General features: G+C 41.3%; 1 protein-coding gene across 2 annotated transcripts in view; it reads left to right on the top strand.

Annotated features, from left to right (window-relative positions):
• Positions 1–27,397, top strand: part of OCA2 (OCA2 melanosomal transmembrane protein) — a 561,190-nt gene that overhangs the window by 123,973 nt on the left and 409,820 nt on the right. The gene's annotated exons all lie outside the window — the stretch shown is intronic.

Here is a 27,397-nt window from a genome sequence, read left to right as displayed (position 1 = left end):
TTATTGCTGCCTACAGGCTTGACTGGGACTGAATCCTGTGCTCCAACAGTACGACTGGGCTCCAACACTAGCCAACTGAAGAGTTAGAACTAAAGACTGTACTTTTACAGCTGCTACACAGAGACCTCTGTCTATTGCTTATGCCAAGAGGTGCCTCTTTGACTTGGATATGGTGCTATATCATCTTTCTCCTAGAGTGCATTCTAGACTAGTTGTTCACATTGCAATTAATGATAATATGCATTGTTTGTTGCTGACTTTGCTGATTTATGTGTGAAGACTCCAGTCTAGTGGTACATTACTCTATTCAAAGTTACTTTGGCATAGGGATTATAATGTGTAGAAAACTGACTAAATTGCCTAGCTGTATGCTCAAACCACCAATTATTCTAACCCGTACACTGAATTCAGTTACCACTAAATGGTCTTGTGTATATTTCCAGATACTAATCCACAGTTGAGTTAAAGGTATCCATACTGGTATTCTTGCATCAGTTTTCATTCAACTAGGCATGCTCAGGGGGCTGAATTTATTCATTGAGTCAGGGTAAAGAATAAAGGACCCAATCAAACAAGTGGCTCCTGTGGAGGTAGCGCAAAATAAAGGGGCTAGTCCAGGATTTCTGTTCTGGGAGTTAAGACAGCAAGCCAGACTCATTATGGACACAAGTGGTCGCCACAACCTCTGTGACACCCTCAGGATTACCACTCAGCTCTTTATTCAGACGTAGGAATGCTGGTAGAGAGTTTAGTGAAGAGTTTTTCCAGATTTAACAATATGTACATGTAGCGGCGACACTTTTGACAAGGTGTCTGCTATGTGCAATTTAGTTTTTCCTCAGAACAGTAAAGGGATTCTGAGGGTTGATTGTGCAGGTTTAACTTTGGCCTCAGTTTGGCTGGGCTGTGTTAGGGTTCTGCCTGGTCATGTGTACAGTTAGGTGCACATGACAGGACCAGAACCAGGCCTGGTTGGACGCTTTGAGTATCAACGTTCCCCAGAGCCAATAAGTGGGTGTCTCTGGCCCCGCTGAGGAGTCTGGGGAAGGGTACTTAAGGGAGTCACGTGTTTGGGGTTGTTCGTTAGGCCAGAGCCGCCTGTTCCTGAATCTGGACCGGAGTAGCCCCGTGAGGGGTCCCAGTCGCGTGTGCCGCTCCGCAACATGGTCAGTTTGACTAGCCCCATTAGACCTGCATGGTCTGGGGTAAGGATCCATCTTTTCCCGAGTCTCGGAACCGGCTGGTCCGAGGCGCAGTAACTGAGGGAGGGTTCAAGGCGTCTGGGTATGCTCTCAACTTGGAGGGGCACCGCAGCTCGTGGAAGCGATCGGGGGAGGACTCTTAGTAGGATGCCAACAAGCTGGCATCCCAAGAAGTGCCTGGTTGCTGGGTTGTCAAGGACACGAATGAATCAATGCTTTTCCAGTACTGCCAAGGAGGCTAAGGTGCTGACTGCCATAATCTCTGGCTAGAGATTTGTTCAGCTTTGAAGCGTCCAGTTGCGAGTGGCTACTCTCTGGGTTGCATTAGAGACTTTCTAATGATTAGCAGTTCAAGGTGCCTGAGTTTCTTCACCCTTGCCCTCTGTTCCCATATGAGACTGTTTTTTTGGATGTTACCCCTGCAAATAAAAACCTTTCTGAAGGACTTTTATGGTGTCAGCGTCCAAAGTCGTTGGGTACTAACCCTGGGCACCCCTAGACATGGAAGAACAAGCCAAGCGAAGGTAACCAGTAAGCCCAAAAGTCAAGGCCCCCCCATCAAGGGTTATGGCTGCTACATACAGAGAGCTGTGGGTTTACTCCAGGCAGGTCCCTGTACCCTCTGAGGAAGAAGACTATGACACCTAGAAAGACACAGCAATGCAAGTTGGGGAAAAATGGGAGTTGGTAGACACCATAAAGAGACAGAATAATCAAACGTCTACCTACCAGCACCTGCTTCTGATGTCATCTATAAACTAAAACGAGATAAGCCGGGTTGTACTGGTGCAACGTGTCTCGAAGCAATTTGAGAAGTCTGACACTGTTTCTCAACTCCAGTCTTCAAGGTGTCCCAACAAGTCACGTTTTCAGGATTTGCCTCAGATGTAATGGCTGTAGTAAGTACTAAGGCAGTGAAACTGTTCAAATCACCTGTGCAAAATAATGGAGTGCCTGAAAACATGACCTATTGGGGCGCCTTGAGGACTGGCGTTGAGAAACCCTGGTCTATGTTAAGCGGAGAGCCACGCAGAACTAACCTACCTCCCATGAAGCACACTTAACAAAGAAGTAGAGACGTCTGTGTTTGTCAGACACCTGATTAAGACCCTCCAACAGTGTGCTTAATCATTACAAATACATGCCTAACTGATACATGTTTTATATAGATGTATGGCCCTGTACAGTCAATCAGAGGCAGGTGACAACCTTGAACAGTGATTAAATCAAAACATTTTTGATTTGCCTTAGTAGGCTTCACTAACTGTCCTATAATTTGTAACTTGGGGTTCTATCCCTTACTAATAATCAGAAGAGATTTCTGTACTAATGTCTGATAGTACAGTGGCTCCTACTGAGCTGTGAGATCAGTTGAAAAAACAACTAGTAGTGTATACTAGGCTGAAGTAATCGGTCTCTTGGCCACCATGGGTTTCAATGACCTGAGGACTGATATAGATGCAAATATCTGGGCATGAAAAGACGTTGCAGCCACAGGTGAATAAAGGACATTGCCATTTTGAGCATCCAAGTTAAGAAATGGGGTCCTAGTATAAAAACCTCAAAGTATATTGCATTGGTTAGGGCGGGAGGGATTGAAAAGGAGGCAGCACAGGGTAATATGTCTATTCCAGATAAAGCTGTGTTATTTGGCATATTCAGGTAAATTTTCCTCTATGGGTGTTCATGTTCAGAAGATTGATAGGAAGAGCTTGATGTCTGGAAATTGGATATCGTGGAAGCTATTGATAAGTAGGTTTCTCCCAGTCCCAAGTGTCTAGTTGGAAATGAGCAGTCCTTTTGAGTAAGTTGATAGTGGAGCATAAGTTTGAGTGGTCAGGGGGCTTCATGGTTGCAATTGTAGTCAAAACTGAAAGTGCTGGGCAGAAGAATCGTGCGCAATGTGTGAAATAAGGTTTGTAAAGACATACAAACGTGACATTCTTAGCAAATTAAATTAAGTATTGAAAACAAGAAATACATTTTTCAATGTACATTTTATATGGAAAAAAGCAACAGAGCTAAATTTGAAAGGGTGCGGATGGCCAGAGGATTAAGGCGCAAGACCTTTCAGGTAAGATGCTGTGGGCTTCTAGGTTGTCTGATTACTTTGGTTGAGAGAGGAGTTAAAAGTGAAATATTTCCATCACTAAGTTTGCCAGATTTGGGAAGAAACACGACTAAGTTCCATAAGTAGTTATTCACTTTTGATCCAGGGTTGTAAAGGACCGAGTCTTGCCTTTTGTATTGGAAGAGGAACCCATCTGTACGTAATATTATGGGAATTCAGAAGTTGGAGGATCAATTTCAAAGATCTCCGTTTTCTGTATTGTTATTGGGACAATGTCCAAAAAGATTTAAATCTTATGATGTTGAATCTGACTTTTCCCCTAAAAGATTTATGATCCTCTCCTTGGTTCTGAAGAAGTGTGATTTGACAATCGCATCCCAGGGAGTATAATCTGATCTAGAGGCAATCGATCTGTGTATTCTCTTGATTTTTTTGTAGGTCCTCTTCATCAGATTACTTTTCTGAATTGCCGAATCACCTTCAAAAACTGTACCAAATGCACAGCAGCTGCTACTGTGAACTTGTTTTAACTACTTTTTATAGGCCATTTTATAAACGGCCTGTGGGAGTAAATGATCAAGGAAGAATTAAAAAAAAAATTGCTGTGATATACTTCTCAATCAGAACTATGTAATGGTTAACATAGCATATACAGTAAATTGCAGTGGCCAGGACTATATAAAGTGCCTTGAAAAAGTATTCATACCGCTTGACATTTTCCACATTTTGTCATTTTGCAACCAAAAATGTAAATTTCTTTTTGGGGGATTTTATGTGATCAACACAAAGTGGCACAAAATTGTGAAGTAGAAGGAAAATGATAAATAGTTTTCATTTTATTTTTTTTCCCAAATTTCTGAAAGTGTGGCGTGCATTTGTATTCAGCCCCTCTGAGTCAATACTTTGTAGAACCACCTTTCACTGCAATTACGGCTGCAAGTCTTTTTAGGTATGTTTCTACCAGATTTACACACCCAGAGAGTGACATTTTTGCCCATTATTCTTTGCAAAATAGCTCAAGCTCTGTCAGATTGGATGGGTAGTGTCTATGAACAGCAATTGTCAAGTCTTGCCACATATTCTCAATTGGATTTAGGTCTGGACTTTGACTGGGCCATTCTAAAATATGAAAATATTTTGTTCTAAACCATTCCATCGTAGCTGTGGCTGCATATTTAGGGTAGTTGTCCTGCTGGAAGGTGAACCTCTGCCCCAGTCTCAAGTCTTTTGCAGACTCTAATGCCGCGTACACACGACCGGACTTTTCGAGGGACTAGGTCCAGCGGTCTTTCTGACGGAGATTTGGCGGAGTTCCGACGGACTTGGCCACGCACAATCACACCAAAGTCCGACGGATTTGAACGTGATGACGTACGACCGGACTAGAATAAGGAAGTTCATAGCCAGTAGCCAATAGCTGCCCTAACGTTGGTTTTTGTCCGTCGGACCAGCATACACACGGGCGGATTTCTCTGTCTGGCGGAGTTCCGGTGGAAAAATTTAAAACATGTTCTATTTCTAAAATCCACCGGATTTTTGGCAAGCAAAGGTCCGATGGAGCCCACACAAGATCGAATTGTCTGACGGATAACAGGTTTTCTAAGATTGCCCTGTATTTGGCTCCATCCAGCTTCCCATCGGACCAGCTTGCTGAAGGGATGGTGGGTTCAGGGTTATGTGCTGTTAGTTTTCCGCCACACGTAGCGTTTTGCTTTTATACCAAAACGTTTAATTCTGAAGGCAAATGGCTCCACTAGATTTTAGTTAGGGGTATTGGAGTAAAGGGGGCTGAATACAAATGCATGCCACACTTTTCAGATATTTTCTTTGTAAAAAAAAATGAAAACCATTTTCTCATTTTCCTTCCACTTCAGAATTATGTGCCACTCTTTGCTGGTCTATCACATAAAATCCCAATGAAATGCATTTGTTTTTTGTTTGTAACATAATGTGGAAAATGTCAAGGGGTATGAATACTTTTTCAAAACACTGTAACTTAGAATATGGCATATAGTGTGTCGTAGCCAGGACTGTTTAACTTGCAGGGTAAGGTAAAGCAGTCAGACCTTTGTAATATACAGCAAATTATATAGTGTGCAGTGGTGAGAACTGTAATGTACAACATGACATATAGGGTGCAGATGTCTTGACTATGTAGTATGTACAGTACTCAGGACTATGTAACCTAAAATATTGCATATAGCGTTCAGTAGGTAAGGCTGCATAATGTACAACAAGACCTATAAAGTCCAGAGGTCGGGATTATGTATAGCCTATAGAGTGCTTTAGTCAGTGCTAAGTAATGTACAACATAGAACTAGTTAACATGCAACATAGCATATTGAGTGCAGCGGTCAGGGTGAAGTAATGTACAACGTTGTGCATATGGTGTATAGTAGACAGAGTGCAGGAATCGGGACTAAGAAATAGATCAACACAGCTTGAATAATGCAGTGGTCTTAAGTTTACTTTGTTGGTGCTCATGGGTTACTGCCCCCCATTCGTTGGTAGTCATTGGGAGCAGTGTTTACTTCAGAAACGCTGTACGTGTCTACAGGTCCCATAAAACTTCCTTTTAGCTACCTTGTCTCTGGAGATTGACTTAGGTTCGAAATTAAGACCACATTGGTTGGATATCCCTGTGTTTAGCACTACCTACATAAAGTCACTGATAGTGACATGCTTTGATATTGGTCTAGTTGGGCTAGAGACATGTGGCCCTGGTGCACAGTTCCAATGATGCCCCTGCTGCAGATGGGAATTCTGTTTCCTGTGTAAATATAAAATTGGCAGGATTCCAGATTAATGTGGCTGTAAACACTTTATCTTCCTTTTTTTTTTTCCCCCTAAATACTTATGAGTCCAATTCAGATCCAGTGGCTCCTGATGCTGCTAATCAAATCTTGAGACGGGGGTGTGCATGTGTGTGTCTATAGATGCACAGAGCCCGGCTTGGGATTGAGCCTGTATGAATGCCTTCATAGAAAGGGACTGGCTATGGGGAACGCAGATGGTAGAAAAAGCCACGAGCGCTGGCACGGGGCCCCCCAGAAGAGGTTTGGGGCCGCTCGATGCTAAACCATTGCACAGATAAAGTATAAAATCATCATTATTTTAAGCACAAAAAAATTATCTTTTTATACCTGCTTTATATGTAGCAACAACACTGTAGAAAAGTCACAAGTAGCATTAGCTTGGATCATTAAAGTGGCACAATCACCTTTTGGATGATGACTCGATTTATTAATTTCTAAATGTAACTTTTCCTTTTGTGTATAGTTACTTTTGTAGAGCAAATGGCCATTGTGTTGCATACACCAAATGAATATCAATAACCTGATGCTGTAACTATTTTTATTACATTTGTGGGCTTGTCATGTATAGTGTACATAAAGCCAAAAGCTTTAATAGTGTTCATCTGGGGAAATTTCTCTTCGCGTTTTGTCTTTGATATGTAGCACAAGAGAAAAGAAATTGTATCATCAAAGTGAGGGAAGATTTCCCTTCACCTCTAACACTCATAAAATGTGAAGTTTAGGATTTCCCCTCTGTTTTGATGCCAGTGGTCACCAGAACAAATAGGTGAATTTCCCAAGTACAAATCATGATCGTGTTTTTTTAATTTTTTTATTTATCCAGGAAAAAAAATGCCTTTTACCGACACTTTAAACCGAGATCCCCTTTATGTCTTAACATATTTTAGCATCTAAGTATTATTTTAAAAGGAGCATTACAACCTAAAGAAAACTCTTGGCTTAAATTGTCTGATTTTACTTATCCTTAAGCAACCCGTGATGATTGATAAGTTTCCCCCTACTTGACACTGAAAATCTGGACAACTAAATGCTGATTCATTTCTCTTGTACACTGATAAAACATCTAATTTATAATTGCTCAGGCTTTCTATTTTTTCTCGGTAATTTTTGTACCAAAATGATATTGCAGCAATAGCATCTATACTTTGTGTGAAGAGAGGTCAGTCACAATCAGGGTATTTTCTTGGAACAAAAATAGATTAAATGCATTTTCTACTGAGGTGAAACATGAATTATTCATCTTGGATCATTCTGAGCCAGTGCCAAGAATGAGAGAAGTCTTCTAAGCCTTTGAGAGTAATTTGTAGATCAGTAAGACACTGAAGGCTCATTGTCACTGTTGCAAGCAATGCTATTTTGTGAGGTGGTAGCACCTGCATTAATTTTTTCCAATGTATTCTGCCCAATGCCAAGAGAATGAGCCAGGAAAACTGCTGTGATTTTTATTTATTTTCCCAAGGATTAACCTCTACATCGTTTCATTCGGATCATCTCTAGGTAGTATTTAATAAACCTGCATGCTCATATTGTAATTTGGTTATTACTTTTTCTCATATGTGCATAGCAAGATACCTTGAGTTATTATTATTTTTTTTTTTACTATTTAGGTATCAATTACCTATACCTCATCCAGAGCTAGATTTATGGGTACTATAAGCATGAATCACCAATGTTTCATGGGCAGTATTTTTATTTTATTTTTTTTATTCTGATTATCTATTAAAATCCTCCCGGCCCCCTTTAAAATGTTACATATTCATCGTGAGGGGAGAGGAAATGGCACAGCTGCACAAAAATCATTATTTTTTTCTTTTTACCCTTTGCAGCAGTTTAATGTAGTCATGTATTCTTTGCTTGGCTAACATGCATATGAATTACTATTACATTCCCAGTATTTGAGGCTGTCAACTGGATTCCTAGGGTGGGAGAATATCATACATAGCAATTTTTGCAAAAAATTAAATATATACAAAAATAAAGTGAGATATTGTAGTCTGCATTTTCCCTAAGAATTTCACTCACTGTCCCAATAGTAATGGAAACATGAAACCGACGGAGGTTGTAATCCAACCCCCTCTCCTATAAACGTGTGTGTGTGTGTGTGTGTGTGTGTGTGTGTGTGTGTGTGTGTGTGTGTGTGTGTGTGTGGTGTGTTTTTTTTTCTTTTTTTATTTATAGAGTGGAGAAGGAATAGAACCCTTTTTTATGGTCTTCATTGGAAAAAATTATCCTCCCTTCACCCCCCCCCCCCCCCCCCCCCCCCCATGTCCACTATCACTGAGGCAAAAAGTGAGTGGAATTTCTTAGAGATCAGACTACAATAACAACTTTGTTCTAAGCCTTCACCACCCTATAAAGTTCATGTGGTTAGAGGGTGTGGGGTTAGAACATGTCAGCTGTTTCTTCACTGGATAAATAATTTTGTTTAGTAAATCTACGTATTTTCTTATCGCTTTATTTGCACCCCCCCATTTTAGATGTCCCTTGTATTGGTGGTCACTGTTGCTGGTGGAAGTATAGGAACTCCTCACTAGACCTAGAGAAATCTAAACCCAAAAGAGAAAAAAAAATGGTAGGAGTATTTTGTGTATTTAATCCTTCGAATAAGTTGGAGGCTGCATTACCCAAAGATTATTTTAAAAGGAATTCATATGAATCTATCAAGGCATAGATTTCTAAAACTTTGGTTTTTTTAGGTTTTCTGGGCAATAATTAGATCACTGCAGGATCTGCTTTTTTACAGAATCTATTTAAGTTTTAGATTGATGGACCACTAACTTGGACTACTAATTTGCAGTATTATTTTTTTATTTTTTTTTATTGTGTTAGAGAGTTGTAGCGTAGCTTGTATACTTCAAGCGGTAGTAAAGCCGCTGACTTTTTATTTTTTTTCTACACCTGTATGGTAAAAGGCATAATGAGCTAGTATGCACCGCCGAGGGAGCTGACATTTTTCCCTCTGTGTGTCTTCCGGGTATTGCAGCTCCAGCGCTGTGAGTGGCCGGAGCCGCAGTGTCATCACTCCTGCACATTCTCGCGGGAGACTTCTCTCTGGCAGGGCCCGGTGTCCGCCGGACTTTCAGCTGTGAATCCCCAGAGTGCATGCGCCGCTGAAGTCAGCGGCTCATTGTGAGGGGAATATCTCCTAAACCATACAGGTTTAGGAGATCTTCTTTTTACCTACAGGTAAGCCGCCTTATAGGCTTGCCTGTAGGTAAAAGTAAAAAAAAAGACTTTACTACCGCTTTCAGCGTTTTCAATGAAGATGCATGACAAGCTGGCAAGCCATTCTACTTTTAGCTTAGTTCAGATAACATTTAATAGAAGCTAAGCAGGAGAAAAAGCCGGGTCCCGAATACAAAAGTCCCTAACACTGTTCAGGGAACATGTTACAATTTGTAGGTTAGTGTGGCACCTCTTTGATATGGGTGCTTTGCCAAAATGCTCCGTCATACACTGGTCCAATACTTGTATCATTACATATACAAAACATGACCTCATTACTTAAAATGAAACCATTACTCCAATATGCTGACAATTCATGTAAATATACAATAAGTAAACTCAATTTTAGAAACTCATAGTGCAAAAATCATTACATATAAATTATTTAAAATACCAAATATTAGCTAATTAAACATTATAGGTCTATACAACATAGAGGTTGATTTACTAAAACTGGAGAGTGCAAAATCCAAATTGTACTCCCAAAGTGCTCAGCCAAGCACAGGGAAATGACTGCATACATTTGTAATGTGTGTTGTGTTTTATTTTTTTTATTTTTTTTAATATTCCTCCCAACTGCCTATATTGGGCATTAGTCTCCCCCCTTATTACCAGGTTAAAACAAAGAATCCCTATCCATTCCACTTACTTTTTTGTCATGTATTTTCAAGGAATGTTTTATTCTATCCTATTTGAAAAATGTTCATAACTTGTGTTTTTGTTCATTAAAGCCTTCTATTGAGTTACAATTTAATTTTATCCTCGAGTGACAGCAGTGCCACACCTGCCAGCAGAGAAGTGAGAGGATCTGGCATATGTACTGGGTGAAAAGGAAGTAGGGGAGAGCTCTGTCTACGGGGGGGGGGGGGAGGGGTGGTAGAGAGAGGGGCAGGTCTGTGTACTGGGGTGGAGAAGAGAGCTCTGCGTACTGGGGGAGGGGAGGGTGGAGGAGAAGGGACCTCTTGGTACTGGGGGAGGGGGGTGGAGAAGGGAGCTCTGCATACTGGGGGGGGGGGGGGAATGTGGAGAAGGGAGCTTTTGGAACTGGGGGTGGGGGGCTTGTCGTTTTTTTTTTTTTTTTTTCCCCTTTTCAATAACTTGACCAAGGCAGGGACACATTTTTTTTTTTTTTTTCCCCTCCCATCCCATTGTTTATCCATGGAGTATGGGTCAAGGGGACGTGGGGTGCAACTTACCATGTTCACCGTTAGCACTGGTTGACCTTGTCCCGGCACTGCTGGATATCCATTTTGCATGGTAACAGTTTACAGTGGGTATATAATTTTATTTTTGTCAGTTTCTTTAAAATAGGTATTATAACTAAATTCTAACCAAATCATGAAACTTTCCCCTTTCTTTTCCACAGACCCAAAAGACCAATCCCATACATGTTCATATGTAGATGCTGTAGAAAGATTTCTAAGGACTCCGGGGTACCTTTCCATATAATAAAAAAGTTAGCAGTTAAACTTTTCTAAAACATTAAACTGGACTACTTATTACATTACTACTACTACTACTTCCTCCTATTTTGACATTGGTCATGCTTGGGACCTATTAGTCAGTGCAGCAACTCCCGTTGTTTGCACGTAGTAATGGCCTGTACTCTCAAACGTAATTTCTTCCCATAGCAAATTATAAACATTGCAACAGTATTAGTTACACTTGCATTCCAGATTCATTTATTAATATCCACGCAATTGCATTAAGGCCATTCTAATTTATTGAATTTGCATTAATTGTGGCAAAGATATAGTCATAATATTTTTAAGCCCTTGTACACACAGTCGGACATTCGGACGGAAAATGTCCGATCAGACCGTGTTGTCGGATAATCCAACAGTGTGTGGGCTTCATCAGGAATATCCGACGGACCAAGTTTGAGAGCTTGACTATAAAAATTTTCGACAACATGATCAGATCGCGTCCGTTCTGATTGTGTGTAGCCTAGTCCGACGGACAAGGTGCCACGCATGCTCAGAATAAATTCTGAGACGGAAGCGCTCGATCAGGTAAAACTACCGCTCGTAATCGATATAGCACATTCGTCACGCTGCAATGTTAAAAATTCTTTAATGCAGCGCATTCCCTTTTTCTTTACAATGCTACAAGAATGAAGTTTTGCTGCTCATATTCACACACACTTCTCCCAAACTTATTTCTTTATTCTTTTTCCTCATTTCATGAATACAATCTTTTAATTTGTCACATCTCCCCAATCATTTTTATTTATTTTTTTATTTGGTGGTTGGTTTTTTAATCAACATCTCCTTTTTTGACAGTTTGCTCATCTTCGCAATTTTTTTGTTGTATTTTGTGTGTCAACTTACCACAACAACATTATTATCTTTTTTCTTTTTTAATCTACAGGAGGTTGTTTGGTGTCCCTTGTTATTAATTTGACTTTGTATTTTTGAAAAAGGAACCTGCCTACTCACAAATAAACTGTCCTTTTTGAAGTAAAACACATAGGCAAGTATTTCTTCAACCAAAAAAAACCTTTATTTAGATGTCCGTAACAAATAGAGAGAGGCAGCCCTGGAGAAACTGGGGAGATTAGTGAAGCCTTTGGCCCCCAGGGCAAACCAACTATTTAAACGCAAAAATTGGTGGGCAGAGGAGTACATATCTGAGGGAGAGTAGTCTGGTCCTAAAGTCCGAAAAACCCGGAACAGCAGCAGATGACATCTATGTTCCTAGGCTGCGGTCCTACAAGAGGCTGTATCTTCTGTCAGACCAGACTGAACCCAGGTTATCACTCTCTGGTCTTCCTTCCACGCTTCCTTTCAGCTTGTGGCTGTGGTTCTGGAGGTGTGGCAGGAGGAGGAGGTGGGGCATGGTCCAAATGTTTTGCTTGTGTGATTTTGCCCAACAACCCCTTGTTGAGGGTGTGTATGGTGAGCTCCTCACACAAGAGGTGTTGCCCCTCCTCCATTTGCTGCAGTTTGCAGGCAGCCAAGGCGGCAAACGCCTTTTGATATGTGGGGGTGGCTTTGAGGGCTGCTGAAGCCTCCCCGATGAGCTTCAGAGCCGACTACTCCTCCACATTCCCCCCCCCTTTCTGGCCCTTTTGTGTGGAAGGCAGTGGGGAGGGATTTGGGATTCAGTCAGGCTCTTACACCTGCCCACCGCTTGGCTGCTGCTTACCCCTGCCTCCTCCTGGCTGCTGCATTCCATACCCTCCTCCTGTCTGAGGTCTTGCTGTGTATGAAAAAGGGACATAGTTTTAGTTTTTGGTTCATCAAATGCACACACAATTTTCAGCACAAGACTGTTGCAAATTGTTAACAAATAGAAAAGACTGTCATTCTGAGCCCAGCATTTTTCATTGTTGGCCCAAAGGTTTTGGCCACTACTGTCTATTGACATGTGAAACACTTTCTAAAATCAGCAATTTAGTGAGCAAAAATCAAGTTGACATCATTCATTTTTACTCCCAAAATATGTAGAACAATACTATACCTGGCTCAAGCTGGGCTCCTCCAGTTCTTCCTGAGTGGAAGGCCCAGGTTGGGTGTCAGAAGACTCAGCAGGGGTGTAATGTAGCGTAGAAGGACCGGGTCTGACAGAAAATGCAGCCTGTCATAATACCACAGCCTGGGGACATAAACGTCATCTGCTGCAGCTCCAGTTTGCATGGACTTTAGCACCTTCTTGCGCTCCCTCAGATATGTACTCCTGAGGCCACCAATTTTCGTTTTTAAAAAGGTGGTGTCTGCCCTGGGGACCACCAGCTTCACAAACTCCACCAGTTTCTCCATTGCAGCCTGCCTCTTTAATTTGTTACTGTAGTGTGGATGCATAGCATGCCACAAACAGGGCAGCTCCCTACTTATCGATGAACAGAGGGAGGAAACTATGGTCGTTAAACCCATCCATGTTCTCTGCAAGACACAACACAAGACAAACCCTAATGTTAGGCTAAACTCGACTAAATCTTGTCCCAATACAGGCCTCAATCTAGAAGCAGTATAGGCTAGTGATGTACAAAGTTAAAAATGTTACCTTCATTTGCACGATTGGCACGTCAGCTTCTCCCTCTGTTCATAGATGGTACGTACGACACACGCGCGTTGCGTTTTTATATACAGTGCGCATGCGTGAAACTCCTCCCTCCGACATTCTTTCTAGACTATTCCCCGCCCCTTCTCTTTCGACGCAGTGGGGAGAGCACATGGCGGAGACACAGCATGGGCATGCTAATTCCACTAACGAGGAGAAGGACGAGGAGCCTGAAACATCCCGATTCCGGAGGAGAAGATTTAAGGCCTCAAATATGTCTTTTGTTGAGATGTTGGAGATGGTGGACATATTGAAGAGGAACGACTATGATGAGAAGTATGGACCTTACCCAAACTCAAATATCAGAAAGGCCAAGATCATGACTAAAGTTGTGAAGAGTCTTCAGAAGAATTTTGGGGTATGACGATCCAAGGATCAACTGAGAAAATGCTGGTCAGACCTGAAACTGAGGGAGCACGATCAGTACAAAAGGATCAAGTGAGTTCTTCAAAAAAGTAAGTAGTTGTCGTGTGTTCATATTATTATTTATTATTATTATTATTATTATTATTGCTTGCATACTGCTATTCATAATAAACATTGTTCGTTAGCCCACTCCAAAAACTATGTTTTGCCAAATTGCACTTGACTACATTTGTTCACACAACAGGTAAGCATTCTTGCTTTAGAAAGTGTCAAAAATAATGTTTTCACCTTTTGAACTCTGCCAAAAAACACAATTTTACGACGCTTCCAAGCAATGTTTCATATTCCTATTTCTGCCCTCTGTATGCTAAGTATTCCTTTTTTACATTCTCATAGGGGAGAAGACTTGGAACGTCTGAGGACACCAGGGACCCCACACCTCCCAAAGAAGGGGAAATACCAACACCAGAAACAGAGGAGGAGGAGGAGGAAGGAGAGATCGGCGAAATTGGCACCACAACAGGTGAGTGTCGGAGACCACAGCTTCAGGTAAGTTAATCAATTTATGTCTGCATATTTATAATACATGGTGTGTTTTTTTTTTTTTTAAGGTGATGTGGATGTTGTGGAAGAAGAATCGCATTTTACCAGTGAAAGTGCCCAGATAATCATCGGGGAGATAATGGGGTGCAATCGCGATTTTAGAGAATATACAGAAAAACATCAATGATGTTCAACAAAAAATGAAGAACTTCATTGTATTTTTGGGGAGAGGCTGAAACACCCCAAACTAGCTAGCATCATTTTAAATTTTTCAAAAACACTTTTATATTTTTAGAAAAGCCAAATTGGGAAGATGCACACAGTGTGTCAACATGTGCTATCTCCCATCATGGGGGATCAATGTACGTGTTTTGTGGGGGCAACCCCTTCCTTGCTACTAAAGTGGCTGAGGGTTGCACCCCCAAAACACGTACATTGATACCCCATGATGGGAGATGGCACATGTTGACATTAGGCATGGGATCAGGAGGAAACTGGCCACTTTACGTGATGTGTGCATCTTCCAAATTTGGCTTTTCCAGGGGTGACACCCCATCTGATGAAGGCAATATCAGCACAGTTTGTACATACTCATGTCTGATATTGTCTTCGCTTTTCAAAGTTGAACTTTGTAAGTTCCTGTTTTCTGTATGTTATGCTTTGATACATGCCTGTTTACACAAAAACACCAAGTTATAACAATGTTACCCAAAATAATGTTTTCTATACACCAAATATGTTGGTTTGTTGTAAAACCATTTTCTAAACACATGTGAATGTGTGTTTGAGTAAAAAGTTAAATTATCAACAATGTGTGGCTTCCTTTTTCAATGTGCAAAAGCAGTATTTGGAGTAAAGTTGTTGTTTTCTGTGGCAATGGGTGTTTATTTACTAAAGGCAAATCCACTTTGCACTCCAAGTGCAGTTTCAGGTGCACTTTTGCAGTGCACTTGTAGTGCATAGTGGATTTGCCTTTAGTAAGTAACACCCACAGTGATGATTAAATTTCCCCAATCACGCCATTTTCAGGACCCCACATATTTCTGCCATGGTGCTGAAAATGAGCAATATTTTTGTCAGTAATGCACTACATACATTTATCAACAAAAACAAACAAGGTTTGTGTGTAGCAGACCCACAACATAATAAGATTATCTGAAGAAGAGACTGTCGCCTCATCTTGCTCAGAACTTGGGTTTGCACTGTTGTAGAAAAAAAAAGCAAAAAACCTAGGAGACACCTAAAACAAAGCCAAGCAGTAAATGAAAACAAAGATTATTGCAGGTTCAAAGAAAAATTTATTTAAAAAATGCCTCTCAGACATTGTCTGGCATATCAATGGCCCCTCCTACCCACAAAGTACTTCATGTATTGGTTTCTGACCTCGCGGGCGCTTTGGGGGGGGCAATCCAGGATGAGGAGCTTCAAGGGCCGTGAGGTTGACATTTTCCGGCAAGTCTGCATCAGGGCCAACTGAGGCCACGTAGTTTGAATGTTTTTTCAAAAAATTGTGCAGAACGCAACAGGCAAGCACAATATGATTTAGTTTATATTCTGCTATGTGTATTGGCGTCAAAAATAGGCGGAACCGGCTGGCCATTATCCCGAAAGTTTTCTCGACGACTCTTCTGGCTCTGGCCAGCCGCACATTAAAGATCCTCTGATCCGGGGTGAGGGTCCTCATTGGGAAAGGCTGCATCAGGTGGTTTGCCAGAGCAAACGCCTCATCCGTGACGAAAACGAAGGGGAGTTCTTCTACATTCTCCTCTGGAGGTGGCAAGCCCATACTGCCACTCTGGAGATGCCAGTAGAATTCCGTATGCATGAACACTCCACCATCCGACATACCATTTTAATAAATAAATGCTGGAGCGGAAACGGAATTACATACATTTATGGCCACCCTCAATACGAACAATAGGGGCATCAAATTTAACTTTGAGGCTAGTCGGGAAGAGATTTGTTTCCTAGATCTAAGCATCAAAATAGAAGACAACCGATTCGTGACATCCACTTTCTTTAAAGCAACTGACCGTAATTCCTATATCCCTTTGGATAGTTGTCACCATGAACCCTGGTTGAGGGCTGTACCTCAAAGGCAGTTTATGCGTCTTAGACGGAACTGCACCAAAATAAGCACTTTTGAGGATCAGGCAACTCTCCTTTCAAATAGATTTCTAGAAAAGGGATACAGTAATGATTTTTTTATCAAAAGCACTTCAAAAGGCTCGGGAGAAAGAGATGATGACATTGCTAGGCGATAGGAGACCTGTAGACATGGAGGTACAGAATAGGATTCCATTCATCACTACCTTTTCGGTGCAGCATCGTAGTATTAAGCAATTAATACAGAGACATTGGCACTTGTTAACAAGTGATCCGGTTCTTGGTGCCATTCTGCCAACTAAACCACAAGTAGTGTTCAAGGGGGCATCCTCTTTGGGCAGTCGCGTGCCACCAAGTGTGCACGACCCTCCAAATACTAATAGATCTTTTTTCCAGAATTTGAAGGGATATTATAAATGTAGAAATTGCCAAATTTGCACCCTAAATAGTTGTAAGGACAGGAAGATTTGTAAGTTTACAAGTACATCAAGATCCTACGATGTTGAACCATTTATTACCTGTTCATCTGAAGGAGTAGTTTATTTGATACAGTGCCCTTGTGGCCTCCAATATGTGGGGAGGACCAAAAGGGCACTGAAAACAAGACTCAATGAGCACACAGGGAACATTAGGAGAGGTTTTGACAAGCACCCGGTGTCGCGTCATTTTGACCAAATGCACAATAGGGACCCCTCCAATATGTTGCATGTGGGCATTGATAAGTACAGACCCCATTGGAAGGGCGGGTCACTTGTTAGGGAGATGTGAACGCCTTCATTAATAATTTGTGAGGGCGCGCACATCCCGTTCGTATTTTTTGAGCACTTTGGGACTCCCTATAGACAAGGTTATGGGTGTTGGATGTAACCCATGTCCTCTGAGAGTTGGCTTTTTGTGTGGTTTTGAGAAAAAAATCTTTTTTGGATATATATATATATATATATATAGATAGATAGATAGATATTATAAATAATATCTCCCATAAAGAAATGGTGAATATAGGTTTTGATTACTTGATACATTGTTATATATATTGTCAGAAGAATGGTGTAAGTTGTTTTAAATCATATCATTGCATGTATCATAAGATATTGTGAGCTCTCCCCAACAGGTCTATACTCTGGGCCGGTGGCTTTATGGGGTATACACGTAGTGGATGTGTGTGTTGGCTTCCTTGGATAGGGGTATGGAATACAACATTTCTGACATATCTCAATTCTCAGGGTTCGAGCAGTGTGCCAGCAGTGTAAGACTGAACTTGTCTCTATTGGATTCGGGATGAGCCCTGTATTTAGCCTTTTATTTTTTACTTTTAATTTTATTATTTTTTATTTTTGTTTTTTCCTCCACCCCGATGGAGCTGTACTTTACATTTTTATTTTTGGAAGTGTTTAGGCTGGTCCCTAACACAGTGGGTCTGTTTTTATAAGGCATCTGGGGAAGTTAAAGATAGGAGCTGGCTGCCAGTGTTAAGCCTGAAGTGTGGGTGTGGCCTGTCTGCGATGGTGGGCTATCTCACATCTAGCACGATTGCAAGCATCCCTGTGAAGCTAGGACCCATAGGGTGGCTGGGGAAGTAGCTACGAGTGAAAGTGAGGCTTGGGTATACAGGAAGTGACTGTGTATTGGATAGGACTGACCGGAAGTCATTTGAGAGTGAAAGTGAGGCTTGGACAGACCGGATGTGACGAACCAGAAGTCATTTGAGAAGGGTAGCGAGGCTTAGTCCGACCGGATGTGGCCTCAGACCGGATGTGATGAACCTAAAGTAGAGCGGAGTCCCTCTGAATTTATGAGAGAGATTTTTTGGGAGCGTTTTTCTACAATCCTTATATTGGAGTGGTGGTGCAAGGAGAATATCGAGGATCCCTCTGGATTGGGAGACGATTATATATTCATATGCCTTTTCTGACCCTCTGTAGTGGGGGGTCATAATTTTCTGGTAAGTGGCAAATTAAATTTTTTTGGTGGCGGATCAAGCACTACTTAATCGCACACAGCAGTGGATCGCTTATGGTTCATTTATGGAGGACTTTATTCACATTCTTGAAAGAACTCTCTTTTGATTTACACATACAGACTTGTAATCCATACACTGGGTGTATTTAGAGTTTGTATTGCTATACATAGGGGCATGCGACTTGGTCCTATACTGCAAGGAATAGGCGGTTCGCATGGTCTGAGTTTGTAATATTTATATGCATTTATTATTTATGGTTTGATTTAATATTTTGTGTTTAGAGGCTGGGAACAGCCCATAATTCATTGTTACTTTATGTATACACAATTTGATGTTTGTGGGATTTAGCGCAGCTTATATTTTTATCTATAGAATAACAAATGCATTCCCAATAGGTGGGACATAACTAGACATTATTCTCCAGTTTGTTTTTAAATGGATAGAAAATCAAATTCTAGTCGCATAATTATCCTAAACTGTATGGATAAGGTCTGGTCACTGTATGGTGGTTTCTCTTTTGGAAGATGGGTAATTCAGTGTGCTTTCTTACTTTTTGATTGACCGCTGATTCTGTGTGTGTGTGTGTGTGTGTGTGTGTGTGTGTGTGTGTGTGTGTGTTTTTTGACAACATTCTGCTTCTGCGTGAAATTGGACTAATACACTAAGAATATAACCTAATTCACGAGAAAATGTCTAATGAACAATGCAGGAAAGCTATCTTATCAGCGAACAACATGTAACTTGCAGCCTCCAAGTTTTGGGTAGGGCTATAGCTATTGCTTAAAAACAAATCTGGACAAACGGCTCTTTCTTCAAGGATCTTTATGAGTAAATCCAATTTTGTGAACAAAGAGAAGAGTACTTTGTCATAACTCTTAATTTAGGAAAATGATTTCTGGATGAAATTCTTCTTATCCCTTTTTAAAATTATCACTCTGATTTCTGCTTAGTCTGTAAAAAAGCAGTATTAATTAAGCAGTCTTTTGATATAAAGACCAGACTCTTAAACTAAGTTGGATGCAGATAAGAGAACAGAGGGTGTATGTCTGTTTTAATTGGTTTAATATAATGCTTAGCTTCCAAAGTCACTCTTAGGCTTAATGTACGCAGAACATTTTAGAACCTCTCCTGAATGATTTAACTTGACAGATGGCAACTGAATTTAAAAAACGTCCATTCTGCCGCGTTTACATGGCGAGTTTGCGTTTTTAGAAGCATTTTTTTTTTCAAATAGACAAAAATGTATCTCCATTAAAAACGTCTGTAAACAAAATGCAGCTAAATGTGAGTTACCATGTTTAAAAGCTCAGAAAGGCATTTGGCGTTTCAAATTCCTCTGAACCATCCGTCCTGAACACCTTTTTTTTTGGAAAGCAGAAAAAAAAAAAAAAATGCTTTAAACTCAACTGCCTAGAAACGACCCTGTGTACATGTGCTGATGAGATAACATAGAGGAAAGTTCAGGGGAGCCCAACTGCTCCTAAATGTTCCTTTACCAGCAGCAGTGTACATGAAGTCTAATGGAGGATAAGGATCAGATTTTACTGTTCAAAATGCTAATGACTGTGAAGAGCTGAACTGCAATCTAGTCTAACTTGTTGCTAATACAAGCTATTGCATTTAATTAAGTCCATTCAAAAATTATTTAAAATTTTATATTTTGTGAGAATGACTGACTCCACACACCCCTAGCTCAACAGGTGGAGAGACATGTGAATGGCCTCAGCCATGAGCTCCTCCTGAGCCCCGCCATTTGGGCTTAATCCTAGAGCTCTCGGGTAGCGCTCATGGCTGAGATTGTTTACATTTCTCCTTCACCTGTTGAGCTAGTGGTGTGCGCAGTCTCTCATCTCCTCATAATTCCGTTCTTTCTGTATTAAGCATAAGACAACCTGAACCCGTATATTGCTGGGAGACACTGGATTTATCAGAGCATTTTGAGTGGCACTATAAGTGGTATAAGGTCTTGTGGTTATTTTATACTACAGAAGAAGACTGCCAGTTGATTAAATGTAGGCATACTTTATTGTAAGCAGGGCCGGGGCAGAGGGAGCAGGTGCCCCATGTTCCACATTTGAATGGTGAGGGTGGAGTGCAGTGTGATCCAGAACAAAGACCATCAAACTGCTGCTAAAAACTGCCCTGACAATGCCAAATGCATCATCGGGGCAGTATTGAGTAGTGCTGCACCTTGCAGCGTGCCAAGTGCTGGAGCACCCTGTGCTACCGCACTCAGCATGAAGTCACAGCACTACTGTCAGGGGTTAAGTAAAACTGCCACTGACCACCAATATGGAGGGATGCTTTAAATAACACCGCCACTGACCACCAGTGCAGGAAGGTTAAAGGGTTATCAATGAAGGGGATTTACATAGCCAAACACAACTGACCAGCAATGTATTGTATGCACTAATGTGGGGGTTATTACTTTGTAAACTGGCTTGAATGCTGAGGGGTTTAGTATTGCATACACTGGCACAAATGCTGGGAGTTAATATTGTGTAAACTGGTACCACGCCAGGGAGGAGTTGCTGCTTAAACTGACACCTAGGCTAGTGTTTTTTTTTTTTTAAAGGGTACACTAGCATCAATGATTGCTTTATTGCAGAAACTGGCACCAATGATATAGGGTGGTTATTGCAGAAACTGGCAGCAATGATAGAGTTTGTTATGGAAACTGGCACCAGTGCAAGGGATTTTCCTATTTTTTTTTTTTTCTGCTACTGACATCAATGCAGAGGGTGGTTATTGCATCCAGTGACATATTATTGCTGAAACAATGGGGCTAATTTGACTTCTCCTTTCTCTTCAGCAGAAATATTTCACAGCATTAAATGCATCCATGTAAGTAAGGCTCCATTCACTTGTGCTACTTAAGACTGCAAAGTTGCATAAGTCGTTCCCCCGTGATTTCCAATCAGTACCGTTCGTAACTATGCGACTTCAAGTCACATCGACTTCAAAGTCGTCTCTGCTAAACTTAATGCGAATTGAGGTCCACAGACCTCAAAATTACGCAGGCAGATTTACACAGGCATTGCTTCAAGCCGTATGATTTTCAGTTCACACAAGTGTAAATGTGGCCTAAAACCGGATTTACAAAAATTGTGGGAGCATTGGAACTACTAAAATACTGTTAAAATGTAAGTGAATTTTTTGTGTTGAATTAATCAAACCTAATAGGCTGGAATCACACTAGATATCACAGCGACTCACAGCAGAAGTCCAGTTTTCTCCATTCACTGTTTCAGGTGCCAAATTTTGGGCTTAATTCAGACTTGAAATGGACCAAAAGATGCACAGGGCTTCTGTGTAATGCACACCGGAGCCGCTGTGGAGATGTGTGAACCGTTTCCATGGAGAGATGGTCACAATCTTCTGCTATGCAAATTGGATGTGGGGGAAACCATACAGTAGTTTGCAAACACCCGACGTGCCAAAAGTAAACAAGTGTAGAGCGTGAATAACACCCCGCACAATTCAAAGACAACATATCCAGAGAAAACACAGATCATGCACAAAGATGGTGAAAACCCCCATCATTCCTCCTCTGCAACTATTCATATATCTGAGTCTTTAGGTTTCTTCTATCTGGTTGTGAAATATGAATTTTCATTAGGTACATTTGTATGTATCTACCTTTGTGCACTGTCAGGGTTTTCTGTGGATCTATTGTCTGTCTTGTGTGGGGTGCTATTCACACTTCCATTTGTTTACTTTTGGCACACGTGGTGTGTGTTTGGTCTTGTATGGAGCACAATACTTAAACAAAAATGAGTTGCACAGTTGAGTTGAAAGAAGCCTTTACTGCACCATTGCCACAAGAAAAGACTAGAGAAGCATTTTTCAGGTGTTGGGCATATTGTAACCGGGCTTTTTTGTGGCATTGGCGCAGTAAAGACTTCATTCTTAGAGAAATGTTTGACATGTAAAGTGCTTCCGATACCTTGCCTTGCATGCCAGTTAAGGCAACCCAATTGGCATATGGGGCCTGTGGAACTGACTGCAAAGGAACCTCAGAGTATAAGGTTCATAGTTCCAAATTGACAAGCTAACCCCCCTTTCCTCTTTCTTCTTGATATCAAGATTGGCTCAAAGTAAGTTTCAAACTGGTATAAAGCATACTTATAAATCCATAGAGGTCAGTCTACAGGGATCATCTTAGAGAGGATGGGCATTAGAGCATTGCCTTTGTGGTTTTGCCAAATCAAACCGGCTGCATCAGAGGCAGAGAAATGGTACATCAGAGAGTATGTGCTCATGTGTTTTAAAATGGCCACGAAAGCATGGGGCGGCATGCATAATAAGGACATGCAAATGCAGCATAATGACCTCAAACCCACGGATTGGTAAAAAAAAAAAAAAAAAGGAATGGAATTTAAAAAATAGGAACGTATGGATATATCTGAAAATCATGAATTTCCAGCATATTTTACAATCTCCTGTATTCTCGAAAATTAAATAGAATGGCAAATTCACCAATAGTAATAGATATTCCACACCAGGGAATATTGCAAAAAATATAAGTGCAAATGCTTGCTGGAATACCTGACCTTAAGGACTCATTTACCCGGACATTTTTTAAGACTGGCTGTAAAGCTAGTACCGATTGCTTTTTTTTTTTTTGTTTTTTTTTCCTGGCGTTAAAAACTATTTTTATTCATGTTTTGTGTTGACGTCAATGCGCGTTTAGCCACACTGGCTGTCAGACAAGTTTCTTTGCCTACTTCCCTATGGGAGTCCATTGATTTGAATAGAAGTCTGATCAAGACTTGCGGTGCGACTTGTGTGCTGAGAATCTAGAAGGGGAACCCCGCCAAAATGTAAAAAAGATTGCATGAGGTTCCCCCAAAGACGATACCAGACCCTTTGGTCTTGTATGGATCTTAAGTGGAAACCCCCGCAAAAAAGAATTGGTGTGGGGGTCCCCCAAGATGCATAACACCCTTATCCAAGCACCTCAGCCCGGAAGGTCAGGAAGGGGGACAAGCACCCCCCGGACCATACCAGGCCCCATGCCCTCAACATGGGGGGGAGGGGCTTGGGTTTGTTGGGGCAGGGGCTCACCCCAAAGCACCTTGTCCCCATGTTAATAAGGACAAGGGCCTCTTCCCGTCAAACCTTGCCGTTGGTTGTCGGGGTCTGCGGGGGGCTTATCAGAATCTGGAAGGCCCCTTTTAATGGGGGGCCTCCAGATACTGGCCCCCCACCCTAGGTAAATGAGTATGGGGTACATCGTACCCCTACCTATTCAACCTAAAGTGTCAAAAATGAACACGCTACACAGATTTTTAAAGGATTTTATTAAAGCAGCTCCGGATCTTCTCCCTCTTCTGGCTATGTCTTCTCCCTCTGCCGGTTCTTCTTCCCTTTCCAGTTCTTCTCTCTCCACTGTCTTCTTGCTCTTTTGCTGGGTCTTCTCTCACTGCTCTTCCGATGTTGACGCAATCTCCCAGTGTAATGCAAAAGGGCAAAAAGACACCAGAGAGGGAAGAATGACTGACAGAGGGAGAAGAGCCGGAGCTGTCTTAATTAAAATCCTTTAAAAATCTGTGTAGTGTGTTGTTTTTGTTTTTTTTGGGTAGGGGTGCAATGTACCCTATGCTCATTAACCTGGGGTGGGGGTCTGGTATCTGGGGGGAGCACCCCTCTTAAAGGGGGCTTCCAGAGTCTGATAAGCCCCCACCCACAGACCCTGACAACTAACAGCAAGGGTTGTCGAGAAGAGGCCCATGTCCTCATCAACATGGGGACAAGGTGCTTTTGGGGTGGGGGGCGCAGAGCGTCTGGCATTTTACAGCTCTACCACTGGAGCCTCAGAATGTGCTGGTCCTATGTATTTTTTGGAGCTTAAAAACGCCATGGTGTGTATGAGGCCATTGAATAACGTGGAGTGGCGTTTATAAGCTACAAAAACACCTCTGTAAAAATGTCTGTTTGTAAGGCCTAAGAATTAAATACATAGAATTAATCAATGATTGGACTAATTGCACACATTTAAAAAATACAAAACAATCTATTGATATGATCAAAATTAAGTAGCTACTTAGCACAACTAACAATTCAAATGATCCCAAAATGTATATACATATCAAAAAATGTCAAAGGGAAAAATTGGCTCCAGTGAAAAGAATGTTAGGCCATGTGATGGAACCATCCAGCCCCTCACAATGGTTCAATAACACGGTAAAGTGGCCACAATAATAATGAGCAGACAGACCGAAACAATAGGCGACTCAACAATAGGAATTCACCTAGGATGCACACAATAGGAGAGCAATACTTAACAATAAACACACAAAGAGTGATCCCACCCTACCTCAGACTGTCCAGCAACAGTCTGAGACAAACTCTTACAATGTTCCAGCAGTCTGAAAAGCTGGAAATTGTATCTTCCTAGTTCTTAGTTACATAGTAGGTGAGGTTGAAAAAAAGACATGCGTCCATCGAGTCCAACCTATATGTGTGATTATATGTCCGTATTACATTTTATATATCCCTGTACGTTGTGGTCATTCAGGTGCCTATTTAATAGTTTTTTTGAAACTACTGATTTTTCCCGCTGAAACCACTGCCTGTGGAAGGGAATTACACATCCTTGCCGCTCTTACAGTAAAGAACCCACTACACAGTTTTAGCGGTTCAACTTTCTTATTTTAATGAGTGGCCACGTATCTTGTTAAACTTTCTTCCTCAGAAAAGTTTTATCCCTATTGTGGGGTCACCAGTATGGTATTTGTAAATTTGAAATGAAATCGTATCCCCTCTCAAGTGTCTCTTCTCCAGAGAAAGTTCAGTGCTCGTAACCTTTCTTCATAACTAATATCCTCCATTCCCCTTTTTATTAGCTTTTGTTGCCCTTCTTTGTACTCGCTCCATTTCCAGTACAAGCTTCCTGAGGACTGGTGCCCAGAACTGGACAGCATAGTCCAGGTGAGGCCAGACCAGAGTGAGAATTATTGCTTTTCCCTTCGGGTTTATCCCCTTTTTAACCACCCAAACGTTTTACCCCTTAATGACCAGAGCATTTTTTGCTTTAACTGACAATTGCATGGTCATGCGACGTGGTACCCAAACAAAATTAATTTTTTTCCACAAATAGACCTTTCTCTTAGTAGTACAAACTGACAATTTTGAAAAAAAAAACCCTTTTCATTATTTATTTATTTTTTAAATTAGTAATGGCGGTGATCTGAGAGATCCTTTTTTTTTTTTTTTTTTTTATTTATTTTGTATTTTTTTTTTTTTTTTTTTTCTTTTATCGGGACTGCGACATTGCGGCAGACAGATCGCACACTTTTGATACCTATTTTGTGACCATTGACATTTGTACAGTGATCAGAGCTGAAAATAGCCACTGATGCCTGTATAAATGTCACTGGCAGGTAAGAGGTTCAACACTAGGGGGGCAATCGAGGGATTAGATGTTTCCTCAGTGTGTTCTAACTGTGGGGGGGGGGGGGGGGCGCTATGGGTTACCTAGGACATGACAGGGAACAGAAGATCCCTGTCATGTCACTAGGCAGAACAGGGAAAATGCCTTGTTTACATGCATTTCCCCATTCTGCCTCTCCTCATCGCAATCACGGGCCATCGGCTGACATGGAGTCCCCGGGATTATGAAGGGACATATGGGTGTGCCCTTTTTCGCACCCATGCCATTCTGCCGACGTACATCGATGTGCAGCAGTCAGGAAGAAGTTAATGCATGCCAATATTCTGTTTGCTTTGTTAGCAGCAGCAGCTTGGTATTGCATGTTGTTGCTGAGCCTATCATCTACTAGCCTCCCAAGGTCCATTTTCCATCCTTGATTCTCCTAGAGCAGGGATATGCAATTAGCGGACCTCCAGCTGTTGTAGAACTACAATTCCCATGAGGTATAGCAAGACTCTGACAGCCACAAGCATGAGACCCAGAGGCAGAGGCATGATGGGCCTTGTAGTTTTACAACAGCTGGAGGTCCGCTAATTGCATATCCCTGTCCTAGAGGTCCCCCCCCCCCCCCCCCCCGTGAGTTGATTTGCATTCATATTTTTACCACCCAAATGAATTATTTTACATTTTTCCACATTAAACCTCATTTGCCATATAGTTGCCCACCCCATTTGTTCAGCTCTTCTTGCAAGGTTTCCACATCCTGCAGAGAAGTTATTGCCCTGTTCAGCTTGGTATTGTCCACAAATACAGAGCTTGAACTGTATACCCCATCCTCCAGGTAGTTTATTAACACATTAAATGGGATTGGCGCCGGCACAGAACCCTTTCCACTCCTGATCATTCCGCGTACTCCCCATTTATCTATACATGGGATACTCAAGCGCTAATACAGAAAAATTTATATGGCCCAAAAATCAAGTATACTGAAAAAAGCTGCACCAAAAGGTAGTGATCCCTCACTTCAACAATGTAAAATCTGATAAAATATTAGTGCGCTAAAATCAAAACTGCGTGGTCAAAATTCAAACAAAATATCACTATGTCTATACTTTATATAGATTCACAATGGTCCAACATACTGTGATATCCATATAAAGTGCTCTTGTGCATTCATATGTGCAAGAAACGAATTAATCAATAAAGTGCTTATGTGCATAGAAGTGCAAAACACATCAATCCTTTTGCTGAGCTATGTAAACTTCATACAAAAAATAAAGTGCTCTGAATGGAATAAAATACTATCCCAAAACTTCATACAAAGAATAAAGTGCTCTAAGTGCTAGAAAGATGGTAAAATAATGCCCCCAAAAACGTAATCCTTCTAATTGTTTACATATGATTTGATAAGGTGCCTTTGTGCATAAAAAAAGACACAATGCCAATCAAGACAAATTCATTAATGGCATTGAAACTATTGTTTCTGCAATCGGATCCTGATGATATGTTATACACCAGTCTCTTTAAAACTTCAAAGCATCATAGCATAGTGCGCTGATCCCTTGGCAACTATATACATTTTCCTTCCGCTTTAACTGAAGATCACTCCACCATTTGCGGACATGCAAAGAAAAGAGAACCCACAATAGTGTATTACTGCAAACACGGGAT

The sequence above is a fragment of the Lithobates pipiens genome, unplaced genomic scaffold (genome assembly GCF_037356315.1).
Source record: "Lithobates pipiens isolate NorthernLeopardFrog02 unplaced genomic scaffold, aLitPip1_a1.2 Scaffold_16, whole genome shotgun sequence".
NCBI lineage: Eukaryota > Metazoa > Chordata > Amphibia > Anura > Ranidae > Lithobates > Lithobates pipiens.
This window is presented reverse-complemented; position numbering and strand designations above follow the sequence as displayed.